This window comes from Drosophila miranda, chromosome XR (genome assembly GCF_003369915.1).
Source record: "Drosophila miranda strain MSH22 chromosome XR, D.miranda_PacBio2.1, whole genome shotgun sequence".
Lineage (NCBI taxonomy): Eukaryota > Metazoa > Arthropoda > Insecta > Diptera > Drosophilidae > Drosophila > Drosophila miranda.
Window position 1 is genome coordinate 8,454,591 of NC_046674.1, and position 26,786 is coordinate 8,481,376.

At 42.7% G+C, this 26,786-nt stretch overlaps 1 protein-coding gene across 2 annotated transcripts in view; it reads left to right on the top strand.

Annotated features, from left to right (window-relative positions):
* LOC108153385 (connectin) overlaps window positions 1–26,786 on the top strand; it is a 147,847-nt gene that overhangs the window by 16,714 nt on the left and 104,347 nt on the right. For both annotated transcript variants that reach the window (XM_033387064.1, XM_033387066.1), the window contains exon 2: window positions 14,225–14,261. The gene's annotated coding sequence lies outside the window, so the exon portion shown is untranslated. The remainder of the gene's footprint in view (window positions 1–14,224; window positions 14,262–26,786) is intronic.

Consider the following 26,786-nt stretch of genomic DNA (forward strand, 5'->3'; position numbering starts at 1 on the left):
TCTCTCTCTCTTTTTTTTGTGTTGGTTTTCTCGCTTATACATTTTATGTGTGCTACTTTGCCACAACTTGTTGGGTGTGTTTCTTCTCTCCACTCCACTCCACTCATATATTTTTTTATGTTTTTCTCTCGGTTTTCTGGGTTTTCCATTTTTATTCTGCGGCACTTTGTGTGTGCTACATTTTGGGCCCTGCGTTTACCTTTTATAAGCGGCTTTGGCCAATTTGCGTAGGTGCAAGAGCGGGTTTTATGGTTTGCTTGGTTGAGTGCGGGGCATGCCACATGCCACACGGCATGCGTGGGTTATCCTAGCCACTGCTGTGTTTGCCCCTGTTATCATTTATGGCTTAAGCATTTGGCTAGACTGTATATTCCGTTGTTGCAACGATGCTGGCTAATTGTGTCCAGGCCCTAAAAACATTTAACGCTTAAGCCATCAAGTAATTAACAAGAGCCTACAGGCTAATGGGGATGTGATGTTGGGGAGCCCCCAAAAACCCCAAAAACGTTAGTTTTAAGCCGTATTCAGAAAAATATATAAACCTAAAGATATTTTCATGCAAACGGCACCTTTTTTTGTGTAACCAAATTCGTGTCTTATTTAAATTCCTATTCCATGCAGTCGTTCGCTAAGGCAAGAGCGTGAGGGCGAAAGAGAGAGTCAGCAAATATTCCATGCCTTCTGCCGAAAAGCTTCTTCTCGATCATGAGGGAGAGGGTCCATGTCCAGCCACTGTTACAACTCGCTCTCTCGGCTCACAGCCAGACAAGCGCCAAAAAGAGATAGCAAACGTTGTACGCTCTGGACGTCTACCTGCATACTGACAGACGAACGAGGGAGCCGAGCTTCAGCTCTCGCAAGCGAAGCGGGACACCCGAGTGATCAATCGGCAGAACCTGAAAAAAAAGAACAAAAACAATTTTGCATCATCGTCACCGCCACCTTACCAACGCGAGCCACACACAAACTGTTAAAAGCTCTCGCATATGCCAGTCGTTGATCATCTGCCAAAAGAGCGCGGGAGAATAAAAGAGAACGCAAAAGAACAACTGTTAAAAGCTCTGGCAATATGCAAGTCCCCTGGTTCTTTGCCCCTTGCCTGGGCGAAGCATTTTATGTTTTTGCTTTTGTTGCTGTTGCCGTTTCTGTTTTGTTGTTTATTTGGGCATATGCAGACGTTAGGGCGTTGGGCAGCTCCACTCACCTTCTCCTCCTACTTTCCCCCCCCCCCTGCCATAACCATAAATCCAAATGCGCGAAATGTAAGCAAAGAAACTTACAAGTAAATTTCGTTGGCAGTTCGTTCTGTATGTTGTCTGTGTTTCTATTCTCTCCCGCTCTCTCTCTCTCTCTCTTTGGGTGTGTGGGAGTGCTTAGTCCTGATATATCACTTACTGTTACTTCCTTTCCGCCGCACCCCCGCGCACCCACTATGGCTGCTGCTGTTGCCGTTGCCGTTGGTGGCTCCTCTTCCTTTTTGGGCAATGCTCGCATTAAAAGTTCATTGCTTGCGCATAAAGTACATCAAAAGCTTTGCGTACGTAAATAACCGCAGTTTGAGTTTTGTCGCTTGTCGTTGCAGCCATTAAATTCACACAAATACACACACACCCACACATTTACAACTGTGTCTGTGTGTGTGTGTGTGTATTGGTATATTATGCAAATCCCAAGTTTTGTTTTGGTTGAGCGGCTCGTAAAAACTTTTTTTCTTTTTTTCTTTCTTTCTTTCTTTTTTTGGGTGTCCGCACGTTTGTCCGCTCGGTTTGATAGTGCGATTCCTGTTTCTGGTTCCTGTTGTTGTTGTTTTTGCTGCTGTTGCTGTTGTTGTTGTCGGGTCAAATCGAAATTTAGCATTTGTTGTTGTGTGACAAAACATTAGCGTATAAATAATGACATCTACTGGCATTTAAATTCAACTGGAAATTGCTTACTCTGCCGTTAGTTTGTATTTTGAAAATTACAACCCATACTTACACACACACACACACAAACACACACACACTGTATGGATGGGAATAGATTGTATCTGTGATAATAAATCTATTTGTCCCACAAAATAGTTGGAATCACAAAACGAAGAGGTATCAAAAGCATAATGGTACTATCGGAATGGAAAATATGGTGTACTCGGATAGAGGTGATATAGGAAAATTATGACTATTTTTTTTATTTATGTATAATTTTTGTATAATATATATTTCTGATGTAAATATCTTTTTTTTTTCTATATTATACGTTTCTTGTATCATATTTATTATGCTGCATATTTTTCATATTTTTAATAATACATACATATGTACATATTTTTTATAATATATACATATTTTGTATAAATATATATTTTGATTTAATCATTTTATATATTTTTTATATTCCATATACTTTTTCTATTATGTAAATCTTTTTTATATCATATTTTTTATATTATATATTTTTTATATTATACATTTTTCATATTATATATTTTTTATATATTATATATTTTTTATATTATAAATTTTTTATATTATGTATTTTAATTTAATGATTTTATATATTTTCGATTGCATAAATTTGGATCATTATTGTCAGCCAGTATGAATAAAACCACAATTTTCCTTTGGCTATTTGAACAGCTGGCTTTCAAATACCCAGGTATTAAATTCCACAGCAATGCGCTTTCGACAGTAGCTCTACTTTCGACATATGGAACCTATTAAGTGTGCCACTACCCCAGACCTCTGCAGACTGCTTGTTATGGTATTTATTCAACTGTTATTACGGATATTAAAGGATTTTTAAGCATGTTGGAGGCCCATTTCTTACCTAAAAAATAGAGCTTCATCCAAAGATGGGAATTTCTTCAACTTTAAGCAGCTAAAAATGTTTCCCTGATTGGGGGTTTTGTGCCTCTCACCTGACTTTTCGGTCTTGCCACTTAACTGGAGATCCATTATCGACGAGCGGGCCAGACCGCAGGCTAATAGCATCCATTAATTCAATGCCCCCGGCCGCCCCCTCCTAACTAAAAAAAAAAAACCAAAAACCTGCTCGCGATAATCAGTGCCTCTTCTTGGAGGCTTCTATGCCACACAGACACACAGACACACAGACACATGTGCACCATCCTCCATTTGCATCTGACGCTGGCTGCTGCTGCGGCGAGTGCCTAATTAATTGCCACCGCGTTGAAAATATTATTTTTAATTGTGTGTTTATGCACACATACATCCACACACACACACACATAGAGAGAGGCACAGCCACAGAAGGAGGTGATAGTAGCATGCAGCATGTAGCATGTAGCACTTTAGGATCTGGTGGTGGCTGACAGCCAAAAAGCCATTCCCAGATCTCTCTCTCTCTCTCTCTCTCGCTCTCCCTGCCAGCTGCTGCTGCCTCAGAAATCTAAACGCAAACAGATACACGGATACACACACACATACACACATTCTGGGGGCCTGGCATATTTATGAAAATTATCCTTTCGCTTGTGGCTTTTTAAGATGCTCATAATTTATATTTAAGTTGAGTTTAGGATGTCGCCAGGCGACGATGGAGCCAACATTTCGCTGTTTTATGATGCCACACACACACACACACAGATACACACACAGATACACACACAAGCAAAACCACATCCCCATCCACATCCATATATGATGCCTCGTCGTGTTCCGTGCTTAATGGCGGAAGCTGTTTAGTGTCATGGCCTGCATCATAAATCTCTGCTGGCAGCACACTGCCTCTTGCCACCCGATAGTGCCCCTCCTGCTGCCGCTACTGCTGTCCCTCCTGCTGCCGCTCCTGCCTCTACCTTCTACCTCTGAAAGTGTCAAAGGGTGTTCAGGCGGCATCCGACTGTGATGCTGCTTTTAATTGGTTATCAAAGGCGACCAAATAAACCTGAATCACCCGAAAGGCTGCTGTCTGCTGCCTGCCTCCTTGCCCCATGCCGCAGCGATCAAATATTTAACCAACGCCCAGCGAAAAGCGGAAAGATTTTTGGCCAAACGACGAAACTGATGATGGCTGACCAGAGCCAGAGCCAGAGTCAGGCCGAGGTCGAGGCTGTGGCCCAAAGTCAACGGCATTGGGAGTGGGCGGGGGAGTGGCTGTGGGCGGGGGAGTGGCAGGATCCGAGGCCATTAAATAAACGCAACGCAGCGCAGCGTTTCAAGTGGTTTTCCCAAAGTAATTTCCACTTTGAGCCACCAACCAGAAGGATGGCGAATGGCGTTTGCATCTTCAGAGGCGCGCGCGCGCGCGCGAGAGAGAGAGAGAGAGAGAATGAGGTCTATAGGGAGTGTGAACTGGTTGCGGGGGAGGGAGGGGAAGAGGGGGGTCCGCTCCCTGACAGGATATGAGTATTTAAATTTATCGCAGTTGTCGTCGTCGAGTGTTCGATGTTTGTGCGGGGCGGTGGCGCGGCGGGGTGGGGCGGCTAGGGTTTTGTGTACATAAATTAAGGCTTCCTATTGGAGGAGGTTCTGCCTTGGAACTAGAGATCATTGAGGCTGCAGCAACGCTCCTTCCTGGGTGTAATTGAGTGCCATGTGCCGTGTGGTATGTGGCATGTGGCATGGGGCACCCTGAATTGCAGTCCAATGCTCCAAAGTTGTTTAAATGTTCGCTTGATTCGTTTTATTGATGGGTTATTCGAAGGCGTGGACAGGGTGCAAGGGGCCAAGGGGCCATGGGGCAGGGCCCCCCCCCCTTGCTTGAGTAACAGTTACAGTTACAGGCTCCAATGGGTTAATTCCATTTCGGACACATCAAACAAACGGCAGCCCTCCCCAGGGAGAATCGGAATGGCCCTTTCTCGTGGATATTTTCGTGTGCCTTAAATGAAATTCAAGCAATCAACGCTAAGCGGATCAATTCGTGAATAGTTCGAGTGTGAATGTGTGTGTGAGTGTTAGTGTGCGAGTGTATTGAGTGCTCCTCCGCTTTTCTCCCCGTCTCTTTCTGTGGCTCTGTGCCTTTGTCTGTCGCTGTGTCTTTGTTGTGCTTGTTTCGTGAATGACGGGCATGATGGAATGAACCTCGATTTCGAGGATATACGGCTTCACGGACTCCTTCACGGACTCCGTTCCGGGCGCTGCTGGAGGAATAACCATAAAACAGGGACCGTAACTGTTATAGACTTAGAATACAAATCGCAATCTAACAATTATTTCCCAATTTTGTATTAAAAAATTCATAACAAAAAATGTTAAAAAATTTTTTGTTAATAAAAATGAGAAATAACACAATTTTGTTTTTGTTTTCTTTCTGTGATAATATTTTATATTCAAATAAAAATTACACAAAAAAAAACCTTAGACACCTGAACACATATTTGAACCAATTAAAAAAAAATAAAATAAAAAAAATGCGTGTTATTAAGGTCGAAAAATTTGTAGGAGGAAATTCTCCGACCTTAATAACACGCATTTTTAAAATTTTTTTTTTAAATAATCATAATTTTTTCAGATCTTTGACTATTATATTATATATTGTATTATTACTAATAAATATCCCCATAAAAAAAAAATATATATATATATTTATACATATGTATATGTACATATATTTTAATATTTTAATTATTATTAAATTTAACTTTTATTTTTGATTCTAAAAATAAAAGTTACTCTTTTCAAATGAAAATTATATATATGTATAGTTTACTTAATTGAAATTAAAAAAATTAGACTCTCATTTTTATTAAAAAGTGGTATTTTCATTTTTTCCATTAAATTTTTCTAAGATTGCCAAATCATATTTTTATTTTGATTTTCTTTTTTTTATACATATATTTATATATATATTTTATAGTTTTATTTATATATTATATTTATATTTATATATTATATTTTTATTTAAATATTATTTTTTTATTTATATATTATATTTTTATTTATATATTATATTTTTATTTATTTAGACAGCGGTTTACTCCGCGTAATAATGGTGTGGCAAGTGCTCTTCCAGTCTCGTCTCCTTTGATCCCCTGAGAGCGAGTTGTTTCTCTCTCTCTTCGCTCTATCTCTCTCTCTCCGCTCTATCTCTCTCTAGCACATACCCAGCCATGGGACAGGCGAACAAAAGGTAGCGAATCCTTGAGCAGCAAACAGCCCAAAATACACTGAGAATAACATGAGGATATCCGACATGGCACCGATGCCTATTTGTAGGGTATCCAATGCTTCGTTTCCCATCAAATCAGAGCACCCCCGCCCTTCCCTTCCGTTCCGTTCCCTTGCCTTCTTTTGTTTTGTTTTTGCTTTAATTTGCATTTGCACAGAAAACTTTTGCTTAATGAAATAAGTAGAGTAATCGATGCGATTGTTGTTCCTTTTGCTGCTTAAGCTAAGCGCTCCATGCCCCATGCCGCATGCCGCATGCCGCATGCCGCATGCCACCCCCTTTGTTGCCGCCTGCCACAGGCTTCGTCTGTTCGTCTGTTGTGTATTTGTTCAAGTGTCGTATCGGTTGCGGCTCTGCGGCTTGGCCTCCACCGAATGCCTTCGAATGGGAATGTCTCTGTGTCTGTGTGTGTGTCTGTGTGTGTGTGTGTGTGTGTGTGTATCTGCGGTTGGAAAAACGGCAATTCAATTAATTTCCGCTGCTGCTTAAAGCCCGTAATGAGCATTTAAATTGCTTTCCGAATGTGGGTGGTTTTGCGGTGCTGCAGCCCCCCAGACACCCCGCCCCCAGCCCCAGATATTTTCCATAAAAGTGGCATTGAAATACTCGTGCCACTTTGAGGCTGGCTTCCATTAACAAATGAACTACACAGCCAACACACAGACACAAAAGATACAAAGATACACATCAAAATACACTTCAAGGCAACAGTTTTTTTTTGTGTTTTTTTTTTGCATCTAATTTTCGTATAATTCAAATACTTTTCTGTGTGACAAATCCCTCAATCAAAAGCACACACACACACACAGACACACAGAGTCCAGTGATAGATGTGGCAGGGCACACACCCTTGTTGCATGTAATCCCTTTGCCACAAATCAGACAGCCAGTTGACCAAACGAAAGCCAGACAAAGACAGAGTGAGAGAGGGGGTGGGGGAGGAGGGAGGTGGGGGAGGGGGGGAGCCATAATTGTCAAAGAGGCAAACTGTTGATCAGCATAATCCCCAACCCCCCTTTGACACCTGTCAATGGGTGGCGAAAAAAGAGGAAAAGTTCCTTTTTGGATTCCAAAGATTTATGTGCCTCCGATGCGAGGGAATCCATTAAGTCAAAGCTGCTGCGGCGGGGACGGGGGTGATGATGGGGGGCCTGGAGCTCACGCATACATAACCTTTTAACATTTATTGAAGTTTATCGAGGGTCTGCTGGCATCCGCCTCTCGAATGCCTGCTGTGGCTTTCCATTTGGTATGCGTTGAATGAGGCATTTGCCATTACTCAATGGCCGCACAAGCACTACAGATACAGCTACAGCTACAGATACGAATGTATCTGCCAGTGTGTGCGTGTGTGCGTGTGGTGGGATTGTCAACAAATTAATCAATGTTTATTTGCTAAGTAAGTTCGCCCTTAAGGCGTCGGTCGGACAAACCAGTTATCCCAGAGAAAGAGAGAGAGAGGGGGAGGGGGAGAGAGGGGGATTTACCCCCCTCCAAGTGGGGTTTGTTTTGTTTCCCTTTGCCATTTCCTACTTCCGGCCCATGCGTGTGTCTCCCCCCTCGGCGCCTCTCTGCCTCTTTGCCTCTCTGCCTCGGTGTCTATGTGTGCTGCCTTTGTTGCCTTTGTATTTGTGTAACTAATCGCGTTAATAGAGTGGATAATGCGCCTCCAGGTAGTAGCCGATGCCGCAGCGCCTTCGAGAGAATGCCTTTGGCAGGCATCGAAGGCGCATTGAAAGTGTTTTCCCTTTTGTGGCCCAGCCCTTGCCCTTGCCCCCGTCCCTGCTCCCCCTTTGTGTTTGTATTTGTGTTTGCTCGAGTGGCTGTGTGTGTGTGTGTGTGTTTGGGTCTGATTAGGCGCTGTTTAGCGCTTTTGTTGGCCCTATTGCGGGGGTTTTAAGTGTCATTTGATTGGTTTAACGGGGCGTATGCGTAATATTCAATTTGGACAAATTACAGAGCCAGTCCTTCCGTTCTCTTTTGGGGGGCGGGAGGGGGGTGGTCTCGGGGCAGTGTAAAAATTAACAATAAATTAAGTAATTGAGGAGTTCAGAGGTCATGCAACAAAATGTTGCAGGAAACTCTTCTTAAGAAAAGCAATTTTCCAAGGCATTTTCCGCACTCTTTGTTTGCAAATCTCAGGGCACTGGAAAAATACAAAATCCGCAATACACGAAGGGGGCGGCGGAATCGATTCTCCCTCCCTCTTCGAGTGTGTCTCTGTGCCACAAATGGGCATCCAATGATGCAGCAACATTGTCAAAGCAATCGTAACAAATGAAGTCAACAGTCTGGCTTGTTGAAGCTGACGGGGTTTTTTTTTTTCCTACTGCCGTTGCTGCAACTTGAAATGCAACACTCCATGGCACAGCAGCAGTAGCAGCAACAGAGGAGGCCACACAGAGTAGGCATGCAACACACATTACTAATATGACACGGCTCACACACACACACACACACACACACACACACACAGAGAGATACACGCGGGCTGCTGTTAGCGACATCCCACTGCTGCAGCGCTCGAGTTGCAGCTTCAAGTACCCCCGACGCCGTGGCGTGTGTGGCATGTGTGAATTTATGGCATGGAACACGGAAATACGAGCCGGATGACGATGACGGGCGTCAATTGCAGAAGGATGGCCCGCCCCCTCCCCCCCCCCCATCATGGAATGGCGCTGATTATGAAATGCGTCTCATTAAAAGGAGAAAACCTCAGTCTGGAACCGACACGCCCTGCTACAGCTACTGGCCACCCTTCTGCCACTCCTATTGCCGCCTTCCGCCGCCTGCCGCCTGCCGCCTGCCGCCTGCCGCCTGCTCTTCACTGTCTGACCTAATTCCCGTTTTGGGCCGGAGCCTCATAAAGTTTTGCCACTCTCTGGCTGCTGCAGGGACCGGGACAGCTGTCACAGTATCTCATCCCCACAAATATTTTGATATGCAGCAGCAGCTCTTCTCCTCCTGCTGGTTTGCTGTTTAGGAAAAATCCCAAGCACAAATTGACAACATACAGTTTTGCCACAATATTTTTACATCTGCATGCAGCAGCGGGTGGGGGGGGGGGGGGGGGGGGGGGGGGGGGGGAGGTAGGAGGATGTGGCTGGAAATGTGTGTGGCCAAGAGGACACTCCAAATATTTGGTTGGCCCATATAGTAATTGTGGCCCATGCGGTTTATGGCTAATTTCCAAGGGGTTGGACATGTGTGTGTGTGTGTGTGTGTGTGTGTGTGTGTGTGCGGCAGGTTCTCCAGAGAGTTTGTTGCAATTAAAATTCATGGATCCACACACAGATTTGTTCTGAGGTTTGTTCTGGTTTGACATTCATTTAAACATTCAGAAAACATTCATGGACAGACTCTGGATGCTCTGATGCTCCGATGGCTCCTCCACACAAAAGAATTTTATGAAAAAAATGTTGCTGTAAATAAATGTAATCCCCTTGGCCCCCTCCCTCCACCTTGCTACCCACGAAATAAGCTTTTGCCAGTTTCCATGGCTTTGAAACTGGATGGGATTTTGTGCCGGCACCCTACCTGGTTGTTCATAGAGTTCTAGGGCATACTGTATTCGTGTGTGGGCGTATAGGACAGCGGGAAGCCTTGGCGATCGATAGCAGAGGTCGAAAGGAGTGTAGATAACGAGAGACTGACTGCACCGAAAACAAGCTCAGACATGTCCACGAAGAGAGAGAGAGAGATTTTGCCAAAGAACAGCGCAGCGGCCGGCAGAGGACAGACGCAGAACAATTAATTACCGCAGTCGTCGGCAGCACTAGCACGGTGGGAGAAAAGAATATAGAGAGAGGTGAGGGAGACTGACTGCACCGAAGGCAAGCGCAGACACATCCACGAAGTCGAGCTCACAAACGTCCACGAAAACGAAGCCCACATATGTACGTCCACGAAGCCAAAGCAGCGAAAAGAGAAACAAAGTGCACGAGAGAGATCTTGGCAAAGAGCAGCGCAGCGCAGCGGCAGAGGACAGACGCAGATGAATTAATTACCGCAGTCGTCGGCAACACCAGCACGGGGGGAGAAAAGAATATAGAGAGAGGGAGACTGACTGCACCGAAGGCAATCTCAGACACGTCCACGAAGCCAAGCTCACGAACGTCCACGAAGCAGGCCCGCATATGTCCACGAAGCCGACGCAGCAAAGTGCACGAGAGAGATCTTGCCAAAGAGCAGCGCAGCGGCAGCGGATCGACTGCAATGAAAGTGACGAGTCGACGCCCACGACTGCGCCCAGCAGCAAAGCCAGCGTCAGCGTCAGCTTTAGCAGCAGAGCGATCTAGCAGCTTTGCCAGTGCCAAAAGGTCTGCCGTTCTCTCTTTTGGGCATTACATATGCATTTTTATTCCAAGAGCTGAATATCCCAGAGCTGTAGGGAGGGTATCCCTGGAGTCGAAATTTCCTTCCATTTGTGTTGTATGTTGTGTTTTTCTGGTTGGCCCTAAGACTGCTTTGCATGTTAATCTGCGGTAGGGCCATGGGCCCGGGAGGGCGCTCGCAGGCAATGACCTAATTCTGTCAACAAAATATCAAAAGGCGCCATAGACACCAGTCAAAGATACATATGAGCTCACCCCCAATATACACACACACACACACACACAGGCACATAATCATGGTAGCTCGGTGTGTGTGTGTATGGGCTGAGGAGCTTACGAGGGATCCAGGGCTAAAAGGCTGGTCGCCAGGCAGCACCACAGGACTCTGCTCCCTTGGCCATTTAACACTTTCATATTTCGCAGTCGTCGTCGTCGTTGCCAGGTTGTTTACCGCCTCCGGGACCCAACCGACTTTTACTTTGCATTGGAGCTAGGCGGAGGGGGATCTCGGATGTCCCTACGGAGTCCCGCACGTTTATACACTTTGCCATGCTATGGTGCCTCACCCGCTGCCATATTTGTGTCTCCCCGGGCGCCCATTTCTGGGAGCAAAAGTGGGGAACGGTGCCGGTAACGGTATCCCCCCTTTCGCTTTTTGTTTCGACTGGGAACGTGGCAAACAATTTATCAAACAAAATATGCACTTGAAATGCACACAGAGAGAGATTCTCTCTCTCTCTCGCTCTCTCTCTCGCTGCACGCTGCAGTGCATTTTTATTCAATTTTTTCGGGCATCCCCCCCCCTCCATTCTCGAACAAACCATGGAACCATCCATCCTCCCGCATATCGTGAGTTTTTCGGTGATAAAGTGCGCCACTGAAATGAATTCGTAAGTGCCAGGAGACCGGGTACCAGGGACCTGCTTCCCATTTGGGCCAACAAATTTATGGCCAACGATTCTTCCGGTGAAGGAGGCCTCTGGTCCCTGGACTCTAGACTCTAGACTCTAGACTCTTGACTGAAAACGAGAACTAGTTTTTAAAGTGAAAGGATCAAGAGACAGAGATGTTCTTCTTAGCCACAAGTTGTGCTCTGTACCTCCCTCCCCCCCCCCCCCCCCCCCCCCCCCCCCCCCCCCCCCCCCCCTCCCTCCTTGGGGGTCGGAGTTCTATTTTTGGGCAAGACATTTCGCCGTGCATTTTCCGTGCAACAAGAACGTGAACGTGAACTTTCAGTCTCGTTGCCAATTAAAACTTAAATTATTCTATTTTGATTTTGTCCAATGGCTGGTTGACATGCAACACCGTGCCACGCCCACGGGTCCAGAACGCCTTCTCGTGTGTCGATGCGAAATACGTGGAAATGTTGGCAAAGGAGGGCTTTATTTTCATACTATTTTTAGACTGTTCCAAGAAAAACTGTTCCCACTAGAACTGTTCCCACTAGATGTGTTTCTATTACAACTGTTCCCACAGCTTTTCCCACCAAAGCTGTTCACCTTAAACCTGTTCCCACTACAACTGTTCCCACCTCAACTGTTCCCACTTTAAATAATACTCCTACACAAAGATCTCCCCAGAAAAGCTGTACCTAGAAAAACTGTTCCCACTTGGCTTGGAATTTCTATCCGTTCCCACCGCAAAAACTAAAACCCAGAGGACTCTTACCATTTTTCCACTCTCCTGCGATTGGTAACCCGCTTTAAGCAATCCTTTAACGGTGTCCCACTCCCAAAAAACCCTTCCCTACTATGCCATGGCCTCTCCATTAATCCCCGTCCCCCGCACTTTATCGATTTCCTTTGGCCGACTAATGCAAACCGATAAATCTGCTGAATGAGTCGATTTGTAGGTAGACAACGTTTACGGTTACGTTTGTCTCCTCCCAGCTGAGACCCCCCCCCACACCCACACACACACACACACACAGACAGTGGGGAGAAGGACCTAAGCTCCAATCCAATCCACTCCATTCGGCTGGCAAAATGCGGTACCAAAATGGGGCCTAATGTCCCCCCTCCTCTCCCCCCATTCAGTGGGTCATAATGAACTGTTGCTATTGTTTGTTATTAGTTTTTATGGCTGTTGCTTCGGGCATTGTTATGGCCCCCAGGGCTCCACACATCCGCAGTTCCTACCGTTCGCCCAGTGGCATATTTTTCGTTGCGAAAGGGGGGGGGGGGAATGTAATTTGTCTCCATTTTTATCATTAAAATAACAATTAAAGCTTTTGTGTGGCCCCCATGTCCTCCGTGCTGTGAATGTGTGCCGCATTTGCGGTCTATATATCATTATGAGTGCTGCCTGCACACACACACACGCACACACACACGCACACACACACAGACACACAGACATGTAGCATGTAGTAGTTTTATGGCTTGTAAACATTCGTACTTATTGTTAGAGGAAAATTACATGCCTATGGGTTCACTTTTCCACCCGCTCCCCCCCCCCCCCCCACTTCTCTGCGGATGCGTGGATGAGTCAATAGTCAATCAATATTAGTTAATACGATTATGAGGACACACTATTACTAATGTTAATGAAGTTAATCAACTGCGATGACAACATTATGGTCTCCCAATCAACTTTATGGCCCTCCAGAGATGGCCCCGCAGTTTGCAATTTGCTTCTGCAGCCATTAGTCTTGCATGTTCACAATGCATAAACATACAGATACATATGTATCTGTGTCCGGTATCTATTGTATCTGAAGGCGTAGCAGTCGGAAGGTGTGGCAAAGATTGAGGACAGGGGCTTTTAGCAACATGAAAATGCTTTATGGCAATTAAAAACGTAATACATCAAATGAAAAATATACCAACTACAATACATGAACCCCCCACCCCCCCCCCCATAAGCATGTTCTACAAGGTTTTTGCTGTTTTTGGAAAAATCCTAGAGAGAGAAAAACAATTGGAAATGACATGAAATGGAATTTGTTGGGTTCGATGGTAATAACAATATTTAAGAGATTCGTAGAGGAGTGGGAATAGGTCAATTTTACAGGTCAAATGCAGCTGCAATTGGAATGTCGAATGTCAAACACCTGTACACACAGTCCACACCCCTCCCTCTCTCCAATACAAAGAGAGAGAGAGAGAGGTTTTTTTTTAGGGTCAATCGTGAAAAATATACAAAAGTATTTGTGTAATACATACGATAAGCACCCACTTATTGATCCACTTGCCATGCCACCCCCCCCAACCTCCCCCCAAAGTGGGCAAGGGGTCGGGGTCCAGCGTAATTTTGGCAAACATTCAGCTAGCCGACGCCATATTGGAAAATATACGAATACGATTCATAGACGATTGGACACCGTCTAAACAAATGACACGTATGTGTGTGTGTGTGTGTGTGTGTGTGGGGATAGGGAGGAGTGACAGGAGACAGGAGACAGGAGACAGACCCCAGAGTCCATGCACAAATATAATACTTTGCATAATTTGGACAGCAATTAGAAGTACAGTCGGCGACTGATTAGACATGTACTGGATTAATGAAGCAGTGCATTGCCCAAGCAGGGCCCAACACAAAGCAGTCCATGTATTTCCATGAATATTTGAAGCCTGACACAAAACATTGGCCGGCCATTCGCCAGTGCAGTGTTTTTTTTTAATAATTAAATATCCCAAATTTCATTGCACATCTCACAAATTACAAAAATAGTTTTGGTTATAGAAAATTAGAGAAGCCAATACCGGAAATCCGGCAGATATTTATTTTTTTTTTTGTTTGGAACCAATTCGAATGATGGCATTTCTCTTTTTCAGATTTCGTTGGAAGACAACAAACAGCCCAAGTGCGAAGGTATGTTTACAACTTTTATTGGCTCATCTTGCACACACGTACACACACATACATACTGTATGCACTGTATGTGCTATATTTTTGGGGTTCATTTCTGGGCTGGCATTCGCATTTGATTGCAATTTGTGCAATATCAATATGCAATATGCATTCCAATAAATCACTTTCAAGTCCGAGCCGGCCTTTGTTCTCCAATATCCCCTATATTTTCATACTGAATGTCTTTTTTTTTTTTCTTTTTTGTGTGTGTGTGTTGCATTTGCAATTCATTTTACAAATGGCAAACAAATTTAGTAAACAACAAACCAATCCAAACAGAAAACAAATACCCAAATATCAAAACAAATCAAAGGATTGCTGCCTCCTCATTCGTATCGAATCGAATTGAAACGGAATGCAATATGAAAAGAATTATTCTCACAAAAATATTGTTTTCATCGAATAAATATGTTTGCCGTAAAACGTTTTAGCCGAAAGAAAGCAAATCTTTTAACGAGGCAGAATGTTTGTTAATTAGCAGGGTGAGTGGGGGGGGGGGGGGGGAAGGAAACAAGTGCGGGGCGGACAGTGTAGGGTCGTCTTCCCATTAGACACTCGTGTACGGTGCGGGAGGGGGGGAGGCCTGGAGGGGCTACGGCTAAAAGTACAAGTCTTTGTAATGCAAATCGTTACGCAAATGTTGCCCGAGAAAAATATGAAATGAAGTCATCCCTTCTGCTGCCCTGGCCACGGTGCCACCCTGCCCACCCTGCCACCCTGCCCACCCTGCCACGGTGCCACTCAGTGTATCCCACACACAGAGAAAGAGCGAAAGGGGTTATGCAAAGTCAAGCAACCTGAAAAAGACACATTTGTGATGCAAATTTGACTCCTGCTCATGCCGCCTGCCCATGCCCCCTTTTTTCGGATAGCTGCCTCCCCATGGCAACGTGTAAATCAGGCTAAGTACGTGGTCTTTTGGTCTTTTACCTGCCATCGGGTGTGCCTGGGCGCCGGTGCCACCCGAAAAAATATGCAACAATTTTTTGCCTCTGCTCCAGCGCTCTGTGTTTGCCCAACTTTTGCTAGAGAGACTTCCCTGTCCCTACCGCGAGGGCTATGATGATTGTGTCAAGCTGTTTGCGAAGGAAAAAGTATACCATAAAGAAGGGGGGAGGGGTCCTGGAGGAATGATCGTCGAAAGGGTTTTGAATGAAAGTCGTTTTTCTAGTATTTTTTAATAGATCGATAACTTTATAATGGTTATATACAAAGATTGGTGATTTCTTAGCATTTTAGTGCAGTATTTTAATAAATTGTAGTATTTTTTGGCATACCCCACCATTATCTAGTATTTTTTGCATGTATTTTTCTTAGTTGAAGTATTTTTGATCAAGATATCGATAATTTTGTAGTGGTTATTGAAATACAGATTCCACTTAGATGATATCTAGTATTTTTGATGAATTTTTATTTTAAATTGTAATACATTTTAGTATTTTTTTGGCATACCCCACGATTATCTAGTATTTTTTCATGTATTTTTCTTAGTTGAAGTATTTTTGATCAAGTTATCGATAAATTTGTAGTGGTTATCGAAATATAGATTCCACTTAGATGATATCTAGTATTTTAGATGAATTTTTATTTTAAATTTTAATAAATTTTAGTATTTTTTTGGCATACCCCACGACTATCTAGTATTTTTTGCATGTATTTTTCTTATTTGAAGTATTTTCGATCAAGTTATCGATAAATTTGTACTGGTTATCGAAATATAGATTCCACTTAGATGATTTTTAGTATTTTAGACGAATTTCTAGAAATTTTTTGCCTGAAAAACGAAGGATCTGCACAGGGTATCCACAGATTCGTTCTTGAGAGTATATAAATTTGTTGCCAGTTTTTTTTAATATAAGCCGATGTTGCAGCAATGGGGCGTGGCAATGGGTGAGAGTAGTGGCAGTGCCAGGAGATGTGTATCCCCCCCCCAGAGTGGGGCTCTCTCTCAAAGCTTGTTTACACGCGACAAACATTTGCCCTGCGAATCGTTTTGCCTCTGCTATGAAATAATTACATATGCATGACAGACTACAGTCCGTACCGCCCCCGCCACCGCCCCCGCCCGGGACCCTAAGTCTCAAAGTGTGGGCGTATTCAATCGGTGGCAATATGTGCATGCAGATATCTGAAGAAGAGTGAGAGGGAGAGGGAGAGGCAGGCCGGACTGTCTGGCCGGAGGCTATGGCTACTGGAAATTGCGTATACGACGTGTGTGCGCGCGTGGGAAAGGAGGGGGGGGGGGACCGGGGCTAGTGTCTGCCCCGCCACGTAATGACCATGGCCATTCGGCCAATTGTTGTTTTAAATTAATTAATTTCGTTTTCATTAGTAACAGGAGAAACAGTATCGGCAGGACCCAGTGGGGGGGTGGCGTGGGGGGGTGGGGGCGGCTTTTGTTTTTTTAATTTTATGCTTTTATTTGCCATTATTTGTGGGCTATTTGGCAATTTTCCACCATCGAAAGCGATTTTCGCGCCACTAATTATTATTTAAATTTAAATTTTGATACGCCACTGCCACTGCCACATGCCACTTGCCAGTGCCACCGGACACCAAATGGGATTATTTAAATAAATAAAATTCATGGCGAAAAAACCAGAAAAAACGAATCAAGAAGCTAGTCCTCACGGCCCATAAAGTACAATGCATGTAAAAGTAAAACGCGGTTGCATTCCAATTATCCAGAGACCCGACAACAATATTTACAAAGAGATGGAAACTCCATTTGCGACGCCCCCGACTGAAATGCAGTAAAAAGTGTTCATTTTTACACAAATATCACGGGTAGATCCATTTTCCATATTTTCTCAACAAAAAACCAAAAGAATTAAGTATTTTATGATATCGCAAACCATTTGGTTTTATCAGTCAAATAGTATGAGTGTTTTACGAAAGACGATTACTTTTTGAGGTTTTGAATTTTTGTTTTTATATTTTTATTTTTCTAGGAATTTTGTAAAGCAAAAATTACTATCTAGTATATACATATATACATATATAAGACTTTTCAGCACATTAATGACTATTTATAGTTTTTGTTTAAGTTTTGGTCTTTATCGAATTATTAATGAACTATTGCTATTTTATAGACATTTTTGGAATGTTCTAGTATTTTAATCAAATTGCCGAACATTATTAGACTACTATCCGGTGCTATTTATGACTTTTTAGTATTTTTTTGTCCAGAGTTTTTTTTATTAATTTTTTTGTTTACTGAATTAGTGATGATTTTGTTTGGTATTTTATAGAAATTTGTAATGTTCTAGAATTTTTTTTACGAAATTAGCGAACATTTTGGAGTACTATACGATGCTTTTAATGATTTTTTAGTATTTGTTTAACTAGAGTATTTTTTTATATTTTATTTTTATTTTACATTATATTTTCGATTTTTATCGAATTTTTTACTGATTTTTTGGTATTGTAGAAATGTCTGTAGGGTTATAGAATTTTTTATCAAATTAGCGACAAATTTGGTACTATACGCACTATACGATGCTTTTAATGGTGTCGTAGTATTTTTTTAACTAGAATAATTTTTTTTATATATTTTTTAACTAGTCATTTTTATATTATTATTTTTTTTTTTATATCTATTTATTTTTTTTATCGAATTATTGTTTCTTTTTTTGTATTTTATATAAATATTTGTGGGGTTCTAGTATTTTGATCAAATTACCGACAATTGTCGAGTACAATATAATGCTATTAATGCCATTCCAGTAGTTTTAAGGATACTTTAATACTTTTAATAACGAAAGTATTTTTTTCGAATCTCTAAAATTTTTAATAGTATGTATTGTCCATAACTTGCTAGTATTTTTTAAAGAACTATTAATACTTGTGTAGTATTTTTACCATGATATCTTTTCGAAGAGTTTTTAGACGGAACAAATAAGGGGATCTATTGGTAATGACGGGATTTTTTACTCTTCTTTTGGGCTTCAGCTGTTCAGAGATGCCCTTTTTGGTTGGTTGGGCTCACCATTGACTTTCCGTTCTGCCCATCCGTTTCCCCCGTACAGTTTCCAGGCAATTGCAATTATTTTTTACGAGTATCTCCATTGGATCTGATCTGCCGCCGCCGCCGCCGCCGCCGCCACTTGTTTATAAACCGATTTCTGCATTGTAATCCGCCGATTTGGCAGGCAGCACAGGCGACTCTCTTTCTCGCTGCATGCGTGCTTACCAAGCAAAATCCCAGGCCCCTCACAAGCCCCACACCCACAGCCACACCCACAGCCAGCCCCAGTCCCAGCCTCCAGCCCCCAGTGCAAGTGCAATGGTCCGGATCCGAGCATTACATTGTAATTACAGCCAAATGCAACTTTGTCTGTGGGGCAAAAGAGGCAAATTTATGGCGCGGGGGCTGCTGTTGCTGTTGCTGTCGTTGCCTCCTTTTTGGGGCCAACAACAAAGTGAAATTTTAATGCAAACTAATGCAAAATCTTTCGATATACAACGGAGGAGGAACAACAGCGACGGCGGCAACAAAATACATAAATTGAAAAGCAGAATGCAAAGCACATCCTGGTCGGGTTGGGTGGGGGGGGCAGGGTGGGCAGAAGCCTCGTCCTTGGCAACGCAGCAAAAGACAAATGAGTCTGCATCAATCTTAATTAATTATTTAAACGCAACGGGCATGGAAATGGCGTCGTCGTCGTCGTCGTCGTCGTCGTCGTCTGCCATTAAAGCAGCAGCAGTGATGCCAGAAAACGGCTGGGAACTGAGAATGGATATGCGCACTGTACTCTACTGACAACTGACGTTTCCTTTTTGGTTTTGGAATTTGCCTTTTGTCTTGCGCGTAATTAAAACGAAAGCCTTTTGATATTTAAATTATTTTTCATAAATTGCATTCGCAGCAGCAGCAAAAAACGACAAGAACAGAAACAGCAGCAGCAGCAGCAGCAGCCACAGGGCTGCTCAAGACAGGTTGAATGTGGCATACCCTAACACATCAAGGGCTCAGTGCCGGGCTTAAAGGCACCACGCCAATCAGTGGAGGGGCCACAGTGCATCAGTTTCAGGGCAGTTTCATTGAAACAAACATAGTTTCGGTGCAGCTTTCTCATGGTATACTCCATTTGTACGCTGTTTTCTTTGAGAAAATCAAAAATCGAGCTTCTTTAGACCCAAAAGGTAGTCGCTACTGATGGGATTTACCATTTATTGAACGATTGAAGAGTTTCTAGTATTTTATATCCAAAGTTTTCTTTACGTTTCAGTTATTTATGGGGTTATCAAAGGTTATTCTTCCATAAAAGGTTTTTTTCTTTTCTTTCATAACACTTTTTATAGATTTTTTTTTTTAAGTATAAATGACTCTTAAGTAATCTCTATTTAGGTTTAGGTTTTTAAATTTAATATTTTTTTTTTTAGTTTCATTTCTTTAGGTTTTTATTTTTATCGTATTATCTGTATTTTTTTTAAAGATTGTTGACTTTTTAGTATTTTTTATCATTGTTTTTTGTTCTATCGAAATATCGATAAATCATCAAAATTATTGTAGTTTTTGAGGTTCTAAGATTTATCGATCTTATCGATATTTTTTGGTTTTTATCAAAGATTTCAACTTTTTCGTATAAGTTTTTCTATAAAATTATAGTATTTTTAAGCTGTAGTGATCGATAAAATCATAGAAGCTGATACCAGCGATAAATTTGTAGTATTTTTGATCATGGTTTTTTTTTCTATCGAAATATCGATAAATCATGAAAAGTATTTTAGTTGTTGTTACCAAGATCTATGACTTTTTAGTATTTTTATCGATCTTATCGATATTTTTTGGTTTTTATCGAGGATCTATATTTTTTCGTATAAGTTTTTCTATAAAATTCTATAATTTTGTATTTTAATGGTATTTTAGCCAATCGATTGGGATTTTTCCAACAAATAAACACCATTCGCCTTATAATCATGTACTTTGATATGGGGGACCTGTGAGAAGCCCTGCTGGACTCCTTTTTCACCGTGTGTCGTTAGAGTACAGGACCTGCCACATGCCACATGCCACATGGCACTTGCTAGTGCCTGCTGCTTCCATTTAATGCAGAAACCATGAGCCGCGGAGCTGGCATTAGGTTAATTTGCCGTGTGGCTTCGTGTTTAAATTAACTCTCGGCTACACTCTCGAAGCAAATATCAAGTGCCACACACACATGAGGCATGCCGCAGCAGCAGCACCAGAAGCAGCAGCACCAGCATCAGAAGCAGCAAATGTCAATCAGTGCCAGTGGCAGTTCATGCCACACCCTAACAGCCCTGACCACAGCCACAGCCCAGAGAGGAGTAAAGAAGTGCCATAAAAACAAGTCAAGAATCAAAAGCCACTTGCCTCCACTCTCTATCCACTCTCTCTGCTCCTTTCGCCACTCTCTCTCCACTCTCCACTCTCTCTTCTCTCATCTCTCTCTCCCTTCTCGCCTTTGGTTGCCGCCTAGTAATTATGATTAATCTCATTTAAATTAAATGCCTTAATTGTGGCGCCGCGCGTCTTGTCATTAAATGATTTTTATCATAGATACAAAATATAATTTGCTGACAGCCAAGAGGCGGCACCTGCCACTGCCACTGTCACCACTCCTTGTTGCCCCGCTTGCAACAAAAGCTTGCCGTGTCTGCCACAGGGCTTGCTGCTGCTGCTGCTGCTTAAGTTGTGTCTGTGGAATGACATTTATAGAGATTAAATCCTTGCTTTTAGCGTTTAATCCGTCGTTTTATCGGGTGAAACGATGGGCGCCGCCACACCCACCCACAGCACGGGTTCGTACGGTTTTTGGGGTCTGTGGCTCCTGCGGTCGTGGACTGCTGTCCTGCTGTCCTGCTGGCCCTGCCAAAGGGACTCCTCTGGGGTCCTGTGGATTGTCTCCTCTCCCATCAGTGTGTTGGTATTATTGTAAAAGATAAAGCCGCACAGAGCGAGTGCCGGCACGGAATGAATCACAGATTTGAAGCGGTAATTGTCGAAAAGCTGTTGCTCTAGTTGCAAGGTTGTAAGGCTCCTGCTAGGCTGCTAGGCTGCTGCAGTGCCACCAGTGAAGCCATTAGCTGGGTAAATATTATTTTATTCAATTAAAATGCAAGCTGCCGCTCAGTTTATCTTTTAGTTTTATCCCTGCCACAGATGGAACCCAAAAAACAAATTGCTTGTTAATAAACCCATCTCTCTCCCATGGTGGGTGGGGCGGGGGGGGTCAACCTTTTACCTGATTTTGTTGCCCAAATGTCTGTTGCTTTACTCTTTATTTAGTGTCAATCGCTTCTCTGCTGCCAAAAAAAATAGCCATAGATTTCCGCTTTGACGGTGGCGAAAAAAATCCATATTGATTTCCCTTTTTAAGGGCGACAAAAAATTCGCACAAAAAACAGCCGTGTTGTCAATGGCATATTGATGGTTAATTACATTTTTCCAGATTTAAATAATGAATTACTCGAAAAGTCGAACACAACCAATGCCTTTTGTTTGCTGCTCAAATTGATGCAACTTTTTGTGGCAGCCACTCGGAAAGTGCGTGGCTTATCTGCTGCACCGAAAGCCCAATTTCATTGAGTATTCCAGGCCCCTAAAAGCCTTATGCCTTTTTCCACCATCCCGCAAATATCTTTTATTTTTAAACATATTATTATTTTACTTAAATAAATAATAATAATGAAAATGAGATGTTTCTAGTATAGTATTATTATATTATCGATCAATTTGTGGCAGTTATCAAAGTGATCGTTTACGTTTCAGTAGTTTTTGTGGTAGAATTTGAGTATTTTTAGGGGTTTCATATTTTTATAGGTATTATCGATAACCTTTTAGTATTTATGTTCTATGAATTTGTTGGTATTTTTGGCATTTCAGTAGTTTTTAAATTTTGGTAGAATTTTTTCCTATGAATTTCTAGTATTTTTGCCATCAAAGTATTATTTATAATAATAATTTGAGTATTTTTACCAGGTTTTTTTTTATCGGTGCCATCGATAACCTTTTAGTATTTATGTTCTACGAGTATCTATAGTTTTTTTTGGTGTTTAAGTAGATTCTAAATTCATAAATATTTTTTAAAATTTTGTCCTATGAATTTGTAGTATTTTTGTCATCAAAGTATATCGAAAGAGTTATCGACTCTGATGAAGGGTATGTTTTGTATTATTTTTTTTTGCGAGTTTAAGATTTTCATCGGTGTTATCGATAGCCTTTTAGTATTTGTGTTCCATAATATTTGTGTCAAATTATATTTTAAATCACAAAACGATTCGCTTTCAGTAGTTTAGAAATTTTTAAATTTTTAAAGATATTTTTTTCCTATGAATTTGTATTTTTGTCACCAAAGTATTATAAATCAAAACTATCGATTCCGTTCCAGTATTTTTCGTATTTTTACCAGCTTAAAATGGTCATCGGTGTTATCGATAACATTTTAGTATTTGTATTCCATGAATTTCTAGTATTTTCGTGTTATCGAGAACATTTTAGTATTTGTATTCCATGAATTTCTAGTATGATTGACATCAAAGTATATTTTTAATCAAAAATCGATTCCATTTCAGTAGCTTTAAAATTTTTGTAGATTTGTTTCCTTTAAATTTCTAGTTTTTTTGTCCTCAAAGTATTATTTATTAAATTATTGATTCCCTTTCTGTAGTTTTTGAGATTGAGAATTGAAGTATTTTCTCCGATTATAGTATAATTTCTTATCGGTATTTATCGATCAACTTTTTTGTGCTATTTTTGATGGTCGCGACGTATAATCAGTATTTGATGTATCAGAGCAACAAATTTCCTTGGAATTTCTATATTTTCCATCTGTGCTTGCACCCCGTGCCCCCTGCCCCCTGCCCCCTGCCCCCTGCCCCAGCCCCTGTATCGAAAGTACCCTTGCAGCGTGTTTCGCCCTGCCAAACAGTAGTAATATTTCCATTATGATTACACCCTACACTGCTATTGCTGCTGCCGCTTGTGCTGCTGCTGTTGTTGTGTGGCATGTGGCAGTAGCAGTAGCAGTAGCAGTAGCAATGGTACTGTGGCATTTGTATTGTTGGTGTTGGTGTTGGCGTCCAGCGATTGCGTCTAGACGCCGCCCGATTGTTGTTGATGATGATGTTGCCTAAGCGCTGGTCAAATGTGTGGGGACATTCCTGTGTGGGTGCGGGGATGGTGATGGGGGGGGGGGGGGGGGGGGGGGGGGGGGGGGGGGGGGGGGGGGGGGGCTTGGGGGGGAAATTTATGACCCGACGCAGAGAACTGCACAATGCAACCACTTGGGGCAGGAGGCGGGCAGCAGGCAGCAGGCAGGGCGGGCCGAGTGGATAATACTCGAATATGTTGGATATTTTTGGTCACGTTTGAATTTATTTGATTGCCGGCACTTTTAGCATTGTTGTAGCCTGACGTTTTATTTAATGCCACTGCCAGTGGCAGCAGTAGCAGAACAGTGGCAAGAGGCAGGCAGTGGCAGGAGGCAGGCAGGCGGGCAGTGGCATGCGGTGGCCAGTAGCCAGTTGCCAGGGCATGGAAATTGCTCAGGAAACGTACAATTTATTTCAGTTCATTTCTTTTTGCCGCCGCCATTTGGTGCCCCTCTGCCTCTGCCACACAACTGCCAGAGTGGGGGTGTGCCAACGCCCCCCTCTATTGATGTTGATGGTTGCCTACTTTCGATCTTTTGGCATGTCGCAACGTGGAGCGTGGAGCGTGGAACGTGAGGTGCCACGGCAATTGTGTTCGAGGCTTGTTTGTGTCTGGGTCTGGGTCTGGTTTTGGTTCTGGGTTTTGTTTGTCCTACCCGAAAATCGTCATTTGGCGGTCGTCGTCCTCATTGGCGTCCGCGTCTGGGCGGCATAATTTGAGCGTTTGAAGAGTTGCCAAGTTATCAGCCAGACAGGGGACAGTGGCAGGGGCAGGGACAGTGGCAGTGGCAGCAATTGGGCGACTGTGCCACCTGGAGCCCCAGCATAACAAGCCATTTGATGTTTTCATTTCGAGCTCAAGAAGCCTTTTGTTTTTCCCCCAAAGCCAAAAAAAAAAAACTCGAACATGGAATACCCTTTGTGGTTTTTTTTTTGGGTGCCCCCAACTTTTCAAAGGGTATACCGCTGTGCTGGTCCTGCCACCGCATGTGGTACGCTATCTGTGTGGCATGACAAAAGCATATAAATTTTTTTTTTTTTTTTTTTGCGTGGGTCTGTATTTGCATAAAGAATGCTGGAGGGGGGGCGGGGAGGGGCGGGAGGGGCCTGAGTGACAATGAAATTTAAATATTTATGCCATACGCTTAATATTATTAGACTACCCCGAAAGTTGTGCCCCCCCAGGCCCCCCTTTGAAACTTATATTAAAACATATTTTGTGCAGATTTCTGGGGAGGGTTTGGTGGGGAGGGGGTGGGGGGAACATAAAAATACCCAAAAAATTGAGTCATAATTTGTCTGGGAATTTCTGGTCGTTTTTGGGGGAGGGGGGCAAGGGAAATGCGTGGAAATGAAAACGAAAGCAGAAGCACACAGGCACACACTGGCCGAAAGTGTGGCATGCAACGGAGTCGGTCGGTGGGACAATGTGGCAGAGCCACAAGAACAAACTTAAATGAATAGAAGTCAAAGAATCAAAGTAATGAATCACTCGCAGAAGACCGTGCAACACACTCCATGCCACTTGAAAGCACTCCACTCGGTTGCTGCTGCTGCTGCTTGGTGCTGCCCCTTGACCCCCACTTGCCCCCATTGCAAACAAATTCAACTGGAAGTGAACTCAACTTGGAGTTGACTTTTGACCGTCAAACGGCGGCGGCAGCAAGTAGCAAGTAGCTGTGGCTGTTGCAAGCAGCGAATACTGTGGAAAGTGTGCGAAAAGTGCATGCAAGCGAAAGTTGCAGCATAAGACACAAAACTGACCCCCCCATCCCCCACCCCCCCTGTCTGATGACCCTGGCCGACCCTTTGCCATTCTGTTAGTTAAGGGAAAAGTTTTTGGAAAAGTATTTTACACCGTTGCAGGCAGCGTTGCAGGCGAAACTGATAGTTGCCTCTTAATAAATGGCAGACGCTTGCCACAAGAAGTGGCAGGCAGGACGAAAGGGCGACGGAACAAATGCAAACGAAATGGAATCTGCGAAGAAGGAAGAAAGCGAGAAAGCCGAATGATAGGAGCAACAAAATGGAGCCCCTCCCCCGGGGGGGTGGGGGGGGGGCGGCATGAACATGAAACTCTTTGGCAAAGTAAATGCCACAACGCATGGAAGATGTTTACCATCTCTCCGATGAATGGAGCCGAGCAGGTGGCAGATACCGAAACCCTGGCAACAGATCCCCCCCCCCCCCATAGCCCCTCCCCCCCTTTGACTGGGTATCCGACCAGGTGTCGTGTGTCTTGGTATCAATTAATTTGTACGGCTTTTAATTGGTGTTGCAATTGCCTGGCGAGGCGACCAGCATTGAATTTCCCATAAAGGCAAGGCGGCAAAACAACTGCACTCCACTGGGGTCAGAGGTTAGAGCCAGCCAGCAGTCCATTAATTGAATCAACAAATGCATAAATAATAATCCTATCCGCACTTTTTTTGCTGCAAAGACCACACGAAAATGAACAATATTCAATTAATTCAGCAAACAATTATCATCAATTTTCATGAAATTAAATAACAAAAATTAACATAAAACACACGCACACAAGCGCGCGCAAAAAAACAACAAAAACAAAGAGAAAATTCCATAAAAAATAGTCCGTAAAAAACAACAAAAATCCAGAGAAAGTTCGTTAACAAATAGTCCGAAAAAAACAACAAAAACCCTGACGAAATTCGATGAAAAATAGTCCGAAAAAACCAACAAAAACCCAGAGAAAATTCCATAAAAAATAGTCCGAAAAAAGCAACAAAAACCCAGAGAAAATTCCACACAAAAATGGTCCGAAAAAAAAAAACAAAAACCCAGAGAAAATTCCATAAAAAATTGTCCGAAAAAACAACAAAAACCCAGAGAAAACTCGATAAAAAATAGTCCGAAAAAAACAACAAAAACAAAGAGAAAATTCGATAAAAAATAGTCCGAAAAAAACAACAAAAACCCTGACGAAATTCGATGAAAAATAGTCCGAAAAAACCAACAAAAACCCAGAGAAAATTCCATAAAAAATAGTCCGAAAAAAGCAACAAAAACCCAGAGAAAATTCGATAAAAAATAGTCCGAGAAAAACAACAAAAACCCAGAGAAAATTCGATAAAAAATAGTCCGAAAAAAGCAACAAAAACAAAGAAAATTCGATAAAAAATAGTCCCCTGAAATGTACAGTTTTTGTTTTGTTTTTGTGGCATTTGACCGCCGGCGCCATTTGCAATTAGTTGTTAATAAAACCCTGGAGGGGCATGCCCCAGAAATCGGGAAATCCCTAAAAGCAGAATTCTAGGGGATCTTACAGATTGCTAAAGCTGGTGGCCATTGGGCCATTATTAGGGCCGAAAACACCTGTTTGAATGGGCTCGTTGAACACCTTTTCGG